We start from the raw sequence: 11,537 nt of genomic DNA on the forward strand, positions 1-11,537 counted from the left end.
CTGCATGACCTGTCATTGCCATAGTAAATAGTTGAAACCCACTAGCATGAGTAGGAGTTGCTTGAGCCTTGATGTGCCTACTCATCCATGCTTGATTTCTTTATGCCAGCTATTCTTAGAGTTGTGTCAGGTCTGATTCATCGGGAATGAATCGGAGTGGTGAACATGTCCTACCGGTAAAGGCTAAGTGTGTGAACACATTTTGGTAAAGGTAGCGATGAGAGGCCATGTAGGAGTACATGGTGGGTTGTCTCATTAGAACCGTACTTAAGCACTGAGTTCTGTTTATGTTATCCAAGTACAGTTACTACCACACATTGGGTTCCGGTTATCCGGCCCCTCTCGGCTTATTAATCCACTTGATCTCTATCCAGGAGTTGCAACAAGTTTCTGGCGTTTGTAGGTAGTGCTACTTGTCTACCAGGTGGTGTCCGATGGGACGGGCTTGGGACAGACTAGGCACCGTGGCACGGTGTACCAAGTGGCACCCGGATGGTGGGCTTGGGAGCCCTGCACACATCGTTTGGGGCCGTACTGGAGACTTCGGCCGGAACTCCTTGCGGATGGAACTCGAATAGGCGATAAACTTGGAAGAGAGACTTGTGTGGTTAGTCAGGTCGTGGCCGACACCCTCGCCCGGCTTCCGCTTGAAGGTTGCCGAGGTACATGACGTGTACAGGGCTAAAGTGGCGAGAGCGTGTGTGAAGAAGTATACCCCTGCAGGGTTAACATTATCTATTCAAATAGCTGTTTTCCTCGGATATGGAAACTTGGAGGACTTATGTAGTACATAGACAACTTGAAGTGGATACTCTAAAATACGCAAGATAAGCGTGAGTGCTATGTATGGCCTTCTTGTAGGGAGACGGGAACGGATCCATAGTGGAGTATTGATTAGCCACTGAGTCAAAGCTGGCTTGCTGCTGTTAACTCCACCACCCCCCCTTGTTGATAATGTTGCATATGTAGATAGTTCTGATGTAAGACTTACTGAATACCTTTGTACTCACGTTTGCTTATTTATGTTTTGCAGTTGGTTACACTAGTGACTTCGTCGAGTAGCTTGTATCCCAGCTAGGATCTTGTACCGTTGGGAGGGTCGTGTTTAGTCAGGCTTCTTAGTCTTTTCCTTTTGTAGTTGTCTGTACTCAGACATGTAATGCTTCCGTTGCTTGTATGCTCTAAATGATGGGTCATGAGACCCCGGTTTGTATTGAATGCTATGTGGCTCTTCTCGGCCTTTATTTATATGAGTTTGAGTTATGTTGTGATGCCATGTTGTACAGCACATACTTGCATGTTATGCGTACGTGTAACGTGTATTGCTATGTGTGGGATCCGACAACCTAGTTGTTTACCTCTGGTAGCCTCTCTTATGGGGAAATGTAGTCTTGTGCTTCCATGAGCCATAGTAGTCCGCTATAGCCCGGTTCACCGGAGTCCTGCTAGCCCAGCACTACTGCTCCGGAACACTTGACTGGCCGGCATGTGATTCACTTCGTTCATGTGTCTGTCCCTTAGGGGAAATGTCATGCGGTGACATCCGGAGTCCTGTTAGCCCAGTGCTACAGCCCGGATTCATACGCTGTTGACCGACATGCTCGAGGTTGATTCATGTATGCCTGTCCCTGTAAGTTAGTGCTACTTTGGGTTCACTACTAGTCATGTCGGCCCGGGTTCTCTGTCATATGGATGCTAGCGACACTATCATATACGTGAGCCAAAAGGCGCAAACGGTCCCGGGCCAGGTAAGGTGGCACCCGTGGGAATACCGTGCTGAGGCCGCAAAGTGATATGAAGTGTTACATGCTAGATCGGTGTGACTTAGGATCGGGGTCCCGACCGAGGACCCAACCCTACCAGAACACTACTAGGGAAAAGCCTACCAGCAGCGAGGGTTTTGGGCCTCTCAGTAGCGCGGGCACCAGCGCTACTAATAAGGCGCTATAGCTAACGTATAGCAGTTTGCTGGGACGCGCTACTGACAATGCGGCGCTACTGCTAAATTTCCCCCCTCGCTACTACTAGTTTATTTATTAGTTTTTTTTCCTGCATATTTGTTTTGTATTTGTTTTGTATTTGAATAGGCTTTATACAATAATCTTTAGCATATCGTACACATACAAATGTAATCATAGCATATACATACAATTAGTCTCATCAAATCATGTCATCATCATAATCATCATCCAACACAAAGTGGTCTCTCGTCATCATCTCGAAAATAGCGATACAAGTCTCGAATGATATGCAAATACATCGTCATCCATCTAAACAATGATATACGCGAGAAGAGCTATCACTTTGAGAACATGAATTTGTATCTCTCTTTCGCATTAGGGTGAACCTCTAAACTAACTATTGCATGTCGCTCGGAAACTAGAAGGGCCTGACACTCTGGCCACTTGTCGTATACATACTCCTAGCATAGCAATTCTTTGCCATCTATGATCTATGCACCTGCATCATCACATGAGTCGATGATATGCAACATATATAGTTGAGCAACAGAAAGAGACAGACTTGGCAAAAATAAAAACAACATATCATAAGCATAAATAACAAAGTTCATCGTACCCCAAAATGCCCTAACTAGAGTGATTTTCGCTAGTCGAGGAGGAGGACGGTTTAACTACATCACAAATAAAGTTTCATCATGCATAACTCAAAGTTTTGTCATACAGAAAGTATGGACTAAACGGACACATTGTCATATATCGATAATCACTCCAACATGTCGTTCCATCCATCCAAGTCAGGAAGATAGTCCCCGAGCCTAGTGAAAGGCTTCAGGTCGAGACACTGAGAGGCTATCCATGTTCGGACATCTTCTCGCGACATTTGTCCTTCTCCGTAGAACATCCCTGTTTTTTCGACGACCTCCTTCATGATGATTTGGGTAAGTTCGCGCTGGATGTTATAGAACTCAGCTCGAAGTCAATGATCCTCTATATCTCCTATGTCCTTTGCCCATTGCAGAATATGGGCATCGCCGGAAGAAGGTTCCATGCGAAGGTTCTGGTGATCCCGTCTGTACTCCAGCATGTGGTGTAGGACATAGAATCCATCATTAAGAGAATCGTCCGGTTGCTGGATGCAGCAGAAGTTGGTCTTATGGCCGAAGGCGACCCTGCCGCCCCTCATCTTCTTGTCCCTGACCTCTCCACCCAGTGATTGGTAGTGATACATAGCACTGTCGAGAACATCCTTGATGTGGGTTTAATCCTTTTTGTGAATGTTCTTCGACGTGTCCAAGTAAAGAGCGTGGGAGAATCGGGGGTAGAGGATGATGAGGACGGCGCGCCCGCCGCTGCGCAAAATAAGTCCTCAAATTAATTAGCCTCCACCGTGCAAATGAATAATTGAAATCGAAGGAAGGATAGCAGTGTGGATGACTTACACGGGATGATAAGGCACGAGAATCGCCCCCTTGTCCTTATTGGTGAGCATGAAACTAATGATGTAATCCCTCGCGTATTCACGGTGATTTGCGCAGACTCCCAGGAAGCCCTCGTGCATGTAGTACGGGTCAGCGACACAGATATGAGATATCTGCTCAACCCCGATGATGTAGTTCATGTGCAAGGCATAAAGGCGGACAAACGTAAAATCCAGCTTCTTCACGTGAAACATGTCGAATATGTAATCGAATCGGAGGAAGAACTTATCCGCGGGGAAGCTGTCGACGTACGACATTTGCCGCGGAACGTTAACCACGTAGAGTGGGTATCCTGGATCTTTCGAGGCGATGAGGTCTTTCTCTACCCGCAGCACATCGTCATGAAGTCTCTTTAGATCGCCAAATCTGGCCCGTAGCGCTGTTGCAGGTAGGATTGGTTGACCGCGGATATGCCATTTATCCGCACCGGGGATATCTATACGGTCCTGAAGCCGAGGCTGCTGAGGCGGCTGGACCATAGAAATAGCTTTTTTGCCTTTCCTCGCTCTCTTCCTAAAGTTCTTTACTACCGGAAGGTCGTCCATAATATGTTGAGACGGCAATTCAGGCACCGACTCATGACGCTCAAACCCTGAGGAGGCGCCACTATAGACATACTGTTCAGCAGCGCCATCGTCGTCCTCATCCTCATCCATGGCGACGTCATCAGCGACTAATGGAGCCTCCTCCTTACCCCGTCCGCTATCACCCAACCCGACACCCGGCGATAATTGGGTAGGTGGGGTGTTGATGTTCATACCTTGCTGAAGCTGCGTGCTCATGGGTGTGCTCCCGGCCGCCTCCAGACGAAGCAGACTCTTTGGCCACAACAGGACCCACCCAGCATTGCAACAATCACCAAGCCACCGCGGTGTCTCATCGTCATCCCCCAGTAGTACTGGAGGAGGCAAATTCTCGTGGCCCGGTTTGACACTGGCCACGGAAACCTTGAAGACGTTCGGAGGGATCGGTCGGCTGTGGAACAATGGTTCCTTCGGCTCCATTATCGTCGCCTTCCCCTCGTCCACCTTCTGGTCGCCGATGGTGTACAATATGGTGCACGGGGTTTCGGCGGCCTGCAAAGAAAAGTCTGTGACGTCAGACATCCAAAAGGCAACGAAAACGGGAGATTATACATTTATATTGAAGGGGGGCGGTGTGACAGATACCGTGAGGGCGTCGAGCTCAGCCAAAGACGAAGCACCGCCTAGCACGTGCGGTGCAGGAGCCGGTGCGGGAGCAGGTGCAGCTGCAGGTGCTGGTGCAACGCTAGTCGAGCTGCTCCCCGCCAAGAAGTCAGCAAGGGGAAAGTCCGCTGCATCTTTTTTTGGATTTTGCCTAGTCCAATTGAAAAAGGCCGGAACCAAGGTAGTAGAAATATCTAAAGCCACCTGTTTTGCGGCAGCTACCGCTGTTGCGACTGTCTCAGTTGATTTCTTCTCAACCGCAATCTCAACCCTCTTGTCGATGTTTTCCTCATTTAACCTCCGTCTTTCCTTTCTCTCCTCCGTGGTCTCATGGTAGTACTTCTTCCACGTGGCACCATCTCCGACACCGTGCATGCGTCCATACGACGGTCGAGTATCCACCGGTTGTTGTTTCAGTATGTTCAATGCCCGGTTGAATGGAGTGTCCCACTTGGGCCTAGCCAATGCCTCAGACGGCGAGTCGCTTTCGGCCGCAATCCTGTGCTGCTCTCTCTGCAAAAGGCACAACGATCGTTTACAAATATGACTAACGTGTGCAGTCGAATTGATCAGAAACTAAAATTACCAGGAGTCTCATGAACTCCGTAATGACCGGTGTTGTCTCGTAAACCTTTTTCACTGGGTCCCAACGGTGCCGGGCCCTGAGGACGTCACGCTCCTGCGGGACGGTGAACTCCGCCAAGGGGTCTGGGATGCCCAGACTCGCGGCTTCCGCGTCCTCCTTGGCCCATTTGGACCTCTTTCCGCCGTAACCGCGGCTTCCGAGGTGCTAGCTCCCAATGTTCCTCTCTTGAAGCCCCTTCATGTACTTAGACTTTTTTTTGGCATCTTTGGCCTCGCAAGCCTCCTTGAATATTTGAAACTGCTCTTCCGTGATTGTCGGACTATCCTTTACAATCTTGGAGTAGGGTTCCTTCTTGTCGATGATCCTTGCTTTCACTCGATTTTTCCAGGCGGCCAACGCGTCTCTAAACTTGGTCATGGCGTGTTTGTTTATCTTCTTCATTGCCGGGTCCTCATCTGGATCTTTATAATCCTTCTCATTCTGGCCCGGGAACAAGAATATCTGGTGAAACTTCTTTAGGAGGGAGCTCCTCATATTTTCTATCTTCTATAGTTTCTCATCGTTGATGGTGGCGGTTGTCCATACGATGCATCCTATTTGATTGCCGTAGCATCGATGCGCTTCCTCGGGCGTCGTTGGCTCAAAATTGCCGTCATCCACCTCCGTGACCACCACTCTAGTAGTCCTGAATTTGTTAGGAACCCGTTGCCTCTTTGCTTTCGGTTCTACACCGGCTCCGCTCCCCGAGGCAGCACCGGTCTCAGTCTCAGCGCCGGTCTCGATGCCGGTCTGAGTCTGAGCGCCGGTCTCAGTCTCAGCACCGGTCTACGTGTCGGTCTCAGTCCCCGATGCCACCGGTGGGCCCAGCAATAACATCGTTTGATCATCGGTAAGGCTAAAAAATTTGTTTGCCGCCCGGTAGGCGTCGTCGCAATCACCAGAACCCTGTCCTTCATCATTGCTAGCCATGTTTCCTATGATTAAATCTAGTTAATTAATTCTAGACCTAATAAAATGAATAATGACATAAAAAGGCCTATTGTTTTGCAGGAATGTTAACTCCTTCCTGGTGCGGCAAATCACGGGCACTCGATATGTCCTAGTTTGTAGCACAAGTCATGCCGAAATTCATGGAAAATTTCGGCATTAGCTTTGCTAAAAGGTGGACAAATCGAGAACCTAAAATTTGCCGTAAAAGAAATGAATCAACATTCCGGCAAAACATAGGCCACTAAGCATCATTCCCTGCAAACAGTGTCCCAATATACACGAGCAACCACATGCGCAAACAGTGTAGAAGAAAATTCATTTAACTACTAATAGAACAAAATTCAGTTAACTTTAGTGCTCTATAATGATGAAAGGAAAAAATTTCAGTTAACTACTAATTTCATTCATTTAGGTTATTCATTTAACATCACCTAATTAACCTACTGTACCAATACTACTAGCAGCACTACTAACCTAATTAACCTAGCAAAACTCTAGTTCCCTAACTGAAAAACATCTAATTAACATCTAATTTTTTCTCTAAAATACAGAGAGAGATGAGTGAGGGGGAGGGGTGGGGGACTTACAGAGAGGGGAGAGACGGTGGCGGGGAGGTGCTCGGTGACGGAGGCAGGGGCGGAGAGGGCGGGCTCGGGCACGGGCAAGGGCGGTCCTGGGCGGGCTCGGGCGGCGGTGAGGTGGAGGGCGCCGACGGTGACGTGGAGGGCGGCCTTGGGCGGTGGCTGTGAGGCTGAGGGCGGCCTCAGGCGGCGGCGGTGAGGCTGAGGGCGGCCTCGGCCGGCGGCGGTGAGGAGACGGCGGCGAGGGCGAGGGACGATTTGGGGAAGAATTGGTGGCCGGGGGGCGGGGTGGGGGGAAACCGCTGTTTAAGTGAAACGTAATGGTAGCGCGTTTCCGGAAACGCGCTATAGCTAAGTTAGCTATAGCACGTTTACTGAAACCCGCTACTGCTATTCCTTTCTCCTTTTTTCCCTTTTTTATTTTATTTTTCTTTACATTTTATTTTTTCCCTTTCTCCTTTTTCTATTTCTTTCATTTTCATTTACTTTTCTACTTGTTTTTCACTTTATTTTATTTCCGTTAGCAGCAGCGCTTTACACGTAAGCGCGCTGCAGCTAAGGAGATTAGCAGTAGCGCTGGGCCATTATACGCGCTACTGCTAGGTTGGGCTAGCCATATGCGCCCAGTTCAAACATAGCAGTAGCGCTTTTCGCTAGTACGCGCTACTGCTAAAGTCATAGCAGTAGCGTGGTTTATTTATGCGCGCTGCTACTAAGTAGCAGCAGCGCTTGATTTTGTACAGCGCTACTGGTAAAATTCTGTGTATAGGCTTTTCCCTAGTAGTGGAATGCCAAGTTGTTTAAAGAAAAGGTTGAAAGATGGCATGACAAAAGAATGCAAAAGCGTGAGTTTAATGTAGGTGATCATGTTTTGCTATACAACTCTCGTTTAAGATTTTTTGCAGGAAAACTTCTCTCTAAATGGGAAGGTCCTTACATTATCGAGGAGGTCCATCATTCCGGTGCCATCAAAATCAACAACACCGAAGGCACAAATCCGAAGGTGGTGAATGGTCAAAGAATCAAACATTATATCTCAGGTACTCCCATAAATGTTGAGACCAGTATAATTGACACTGTAACACCGGAGGACTACATAAGGGACACTTTCCAGAATGTTTCAGACTCCGAAAAATAGTAGGTATGTCGTACGGTAATTAAACCCACTCCAAAATAGTTCTAATGGCAATTTTTCTCCATTTTGGAATATTTAAAAAATTAGGAAAATGAAAAGTAGTCCGAAGAGCACATGAGGCTTCCACAAGGGTGGAGGGCACGCCCCCTGCCTTGTGGGCACCACGTGTGCCCACCGGACTCCATTTTTGTTGCACAATACTTCTTTTGGTCGGTAAAAATTCATTATATAATCTCCTGAAGGTTTTGACCACCGTACCATGACAAAATCCTTTGTTTTTATTTCGAGCTATTTTTCTAACAGATCCAGGTCACCATGACGTCTCCAAGCGCCCCCAAGAAAATTTTTTCGAGAAGGTTATAAACCCCTACCTTGTGAAGGTGCTGCGACATCCTCAAGCCATTAAGATGCATGAGGGGGTGCTGCACATCCGTGATGTTGAGGGGTTGAAGAAGACCGGAAGCGTGGAGACAAGACTATAAGCAATGGAGCAAGAAGTTTTCAAGTGCCAAGGGATGGTGGAACATGGACTCAACACCAATCACATGATGATCGCGGACTTCACCAACAATCACAAGCTGGATGCCAAGAACATCGGGGAGGCCATCTTCAAGCTTCATGAGAAAATCGAGCATCTCCAAGCCCAGATCTATGACCTTCAAAACCAAAACTGTGAGTATGAATACATATTTAAGAGGATGAGTTTGGCTATAGATTTGAGGATCCCGGAGACTCGTTCATCTTTCTATGATGGTGAGCCTATGCCTTGGAAGATGGATGACAAGCCTACATCATCAACAACTCCATCATCACCACCTCCGAAGAAAGGGACTTAAATACATGGGTATGGGCACTCCCCTTGGAAACTTCCAAGCTCGGGGGAGGTGCCCTGGTATCCTATCACCATCACATCTTTATCTTTATCATTTTTCTTAGTTTGACCGTTTTGGTTATATCTTGATCTAGTAGAAAAAAGTTTTAGTATGATCTAGATTTGAGTTTTGTTTGGAGATCTATCTATGTAATCAAGTCCATGAGTTATATATAATAAAGAGTAGTTCTGAGTTGAGGGATTTGCTATGTTGCTATGATCTTGAGGAAGTTAAAGACAAGAAAGGAATAAAAAGAAATAAAAAGATCATATAGTGATCTTATGGAGAGTAAGGACTTCACATATAAAGAGTATGATGAATAAAATTTGTTGAGAGTTGACAAACATAGTTTTGGTCATTGTTGCAATTAATAGGAAGTAATAAAGAAAGAGAGGCTTCACATATAAATATACTATCTTGGACATCTTTTGTAATTGTGAGAACTCATTAAAATATGACATGCTAAAAAGTTGACGCTGGACAAGGAAGACAACATAGTGAGTTATGTTTGCTTATATCTGAATAGAAGTTATATTGTTATGGATCCTCCAACATGTTGAGCTTGCCTTTCCCTCTCATGCTAGCCAAATTCTTTGCACCAAGTAGAGATACTACTTGTGCTTCCAAACATCCCTTAAACCAGTTTTGCCATGAGAGTCCACCATACCTACATATGGATTGAGTAAGATCCTTAAAGTAAGTTGTCATCGGTGCAAGCAATAAAAATTTCTCTCTAAATATGTATGATCTATTAGTGTGAAGAAAATAAGCTTTATACGAACTTGTGATATGGAAGAAATAAAAGCAATGGACTGCATAGTAAAGTTCTTTATCACAAGAGGCAATAAAGTGACGTTCTTTTGCACTGAGATTTTGTGCATCCAACCATAAAAGCGCATGACAACCTCTGCTTCCCTCTGCGAAGGGCCTATATTTTACCTTTATCTTCTACCCTTATGCAAGAGTCATGGTGATCTTCACCTTTCCTTTTTACACTTTTTCCTTTGGCAAGCACTATGTGTTGGAGAACCCCAGATATATATTTATCCACTCAGATGTAGGTTATCATAAAGTATTATTGTTTAAATTACCCTTGAGGTAAAAGGTTGGGAGGCGAAACTATAAGCCCCTATATTTCGATTGATACTTTGTACCCATAAGTATTGCGTGAGTGTTAGAAATTGTGGAAGACTAAATGATAGTTGAGAATGTGGACTTGCTGAAAAGCTCTTATGACTCTTTCCGATGTTATGATAAATTGCAACTACTTCAATGACTGAGATCATAGTTTGTTAGTTTTGAAGGAAGTTTCTGATTCACACTTTACCTTGTGAATGAATTGGTACTTTAGCATAAGAAATTATATGACAATATATGTTGTTATTCTAAAGATGATCATGATGCCCTCATTTCCGTATTTTATTTTATGGACACCTCTATCTCTAAACATGTGGACATTTTTTTCAATTTCGGCTTCCGCTTGAGGACAAGCGAGGACTAAGCTAGGGGGAGTTCATACGTACATTTTGCATCATGCTTTTATATTGATATTTATTACATTATATGATGGTATTACACATTATATCCAATAATTATGTCTTTTCTCTCTTATTTTACAAGGTTTACATGAAGAGGGGAGAATGCCGGTAGTTGGAATTCTGGACTGGAAAAGGAGCAAAAATTAAAGACCTATTCTGCACAACTCCAAAAGTCCTGAAACTTTACGGAGAATTATTTTGGAATAAATAAAAAATATTGGGTGAAGAAAGCACCAGAGGGGACCACCTGCCATCCACAAGGGTGGAGGGCGCGCCCCACCCCCATGGGCGCGCCCCTGCCTTGTGGGCCACCTGGCAGGCCCCCGATGCCCATCTTCTGCTATAAGGTGTGTTTTGACCTGGAAAAAATTGGGAGGAAACTTTCGGGACGAAGCAACGCCGTCTCGAGGTGGAACTTGGGCAGAACCAATCTAGGGCTCCAGCGGAGCTGTTCTGCTGGGGAAACTTCCCTCCGGGAGGGGGAAATTGAAGCCATCGTCATCACCAATGATCCTCTCATCGATAGGGGGTCAATATCCATCAACATCTTCACTAGCACCATCTCCTCTCAAACCCTATCTAGTTCATCTCTTGTATCCGATCTTTGTCTCAAAACCTCAGATTGGTACCTGTGGGTTGCTAGTAGTGTTGATTACTCCTTATAGTTGATGCTAGTTGGTTTGTTCGGTAGAACATCATATGTTCAGATACTTTATGCATATTAATACCCCTCTGATTTTGAACATGAATATGATTTGTGAGTAGTTATGTTTTGTTCCTGAGGACATGGGAGAAGCCATGCTATAAGTAGTCATGTGAATTTGGTATTCGTTCGATATTTTGATGAGATGTATGTTGTCTTTCCTCTAGTGGTGTTATGTGAACGTCGACTACATGACACTTCGCCATTGTTTGGGCCTAGGGGAAGGCATTGGAAAGTAATAAGTAGTTGATGGGTTGCTAGAGTGACAGAAGCTTAAAACCTAGTTTATGAGTTGCTTCGTAAGGGGCTGATTTGGATCCATATGTTTCATGCTATGGTTAGGTTTACCTTAGAACTTCTTTTGTAGTTGCGGATGCTTGCAATAGGGGTTAATCATAAGTGGGACGTTTGTCCAAGGAAGGGCAGTACCCAAGCACCCGTCCACCCACATATCAAATTATCAAAGTACCAAACATGAATCATATGAACGTGATGAAAACTAGCTT

Source organism: Triticum urartu, chromosome 2A, assembly GCF_056163025.1.
Source record: "Triticum urartu cultivar PI428250 chromosome 2A, HENAU_Tu73, whole genome shotgun sequence".
In the NCBI taxonomy this organism is placed as follows: domain Eukaryota; kingdom Viridiplantae; phylum Streptophyta; class Magnoliopsida; order Poales; family Poaceae; genus Triticum; species Triticum urartu.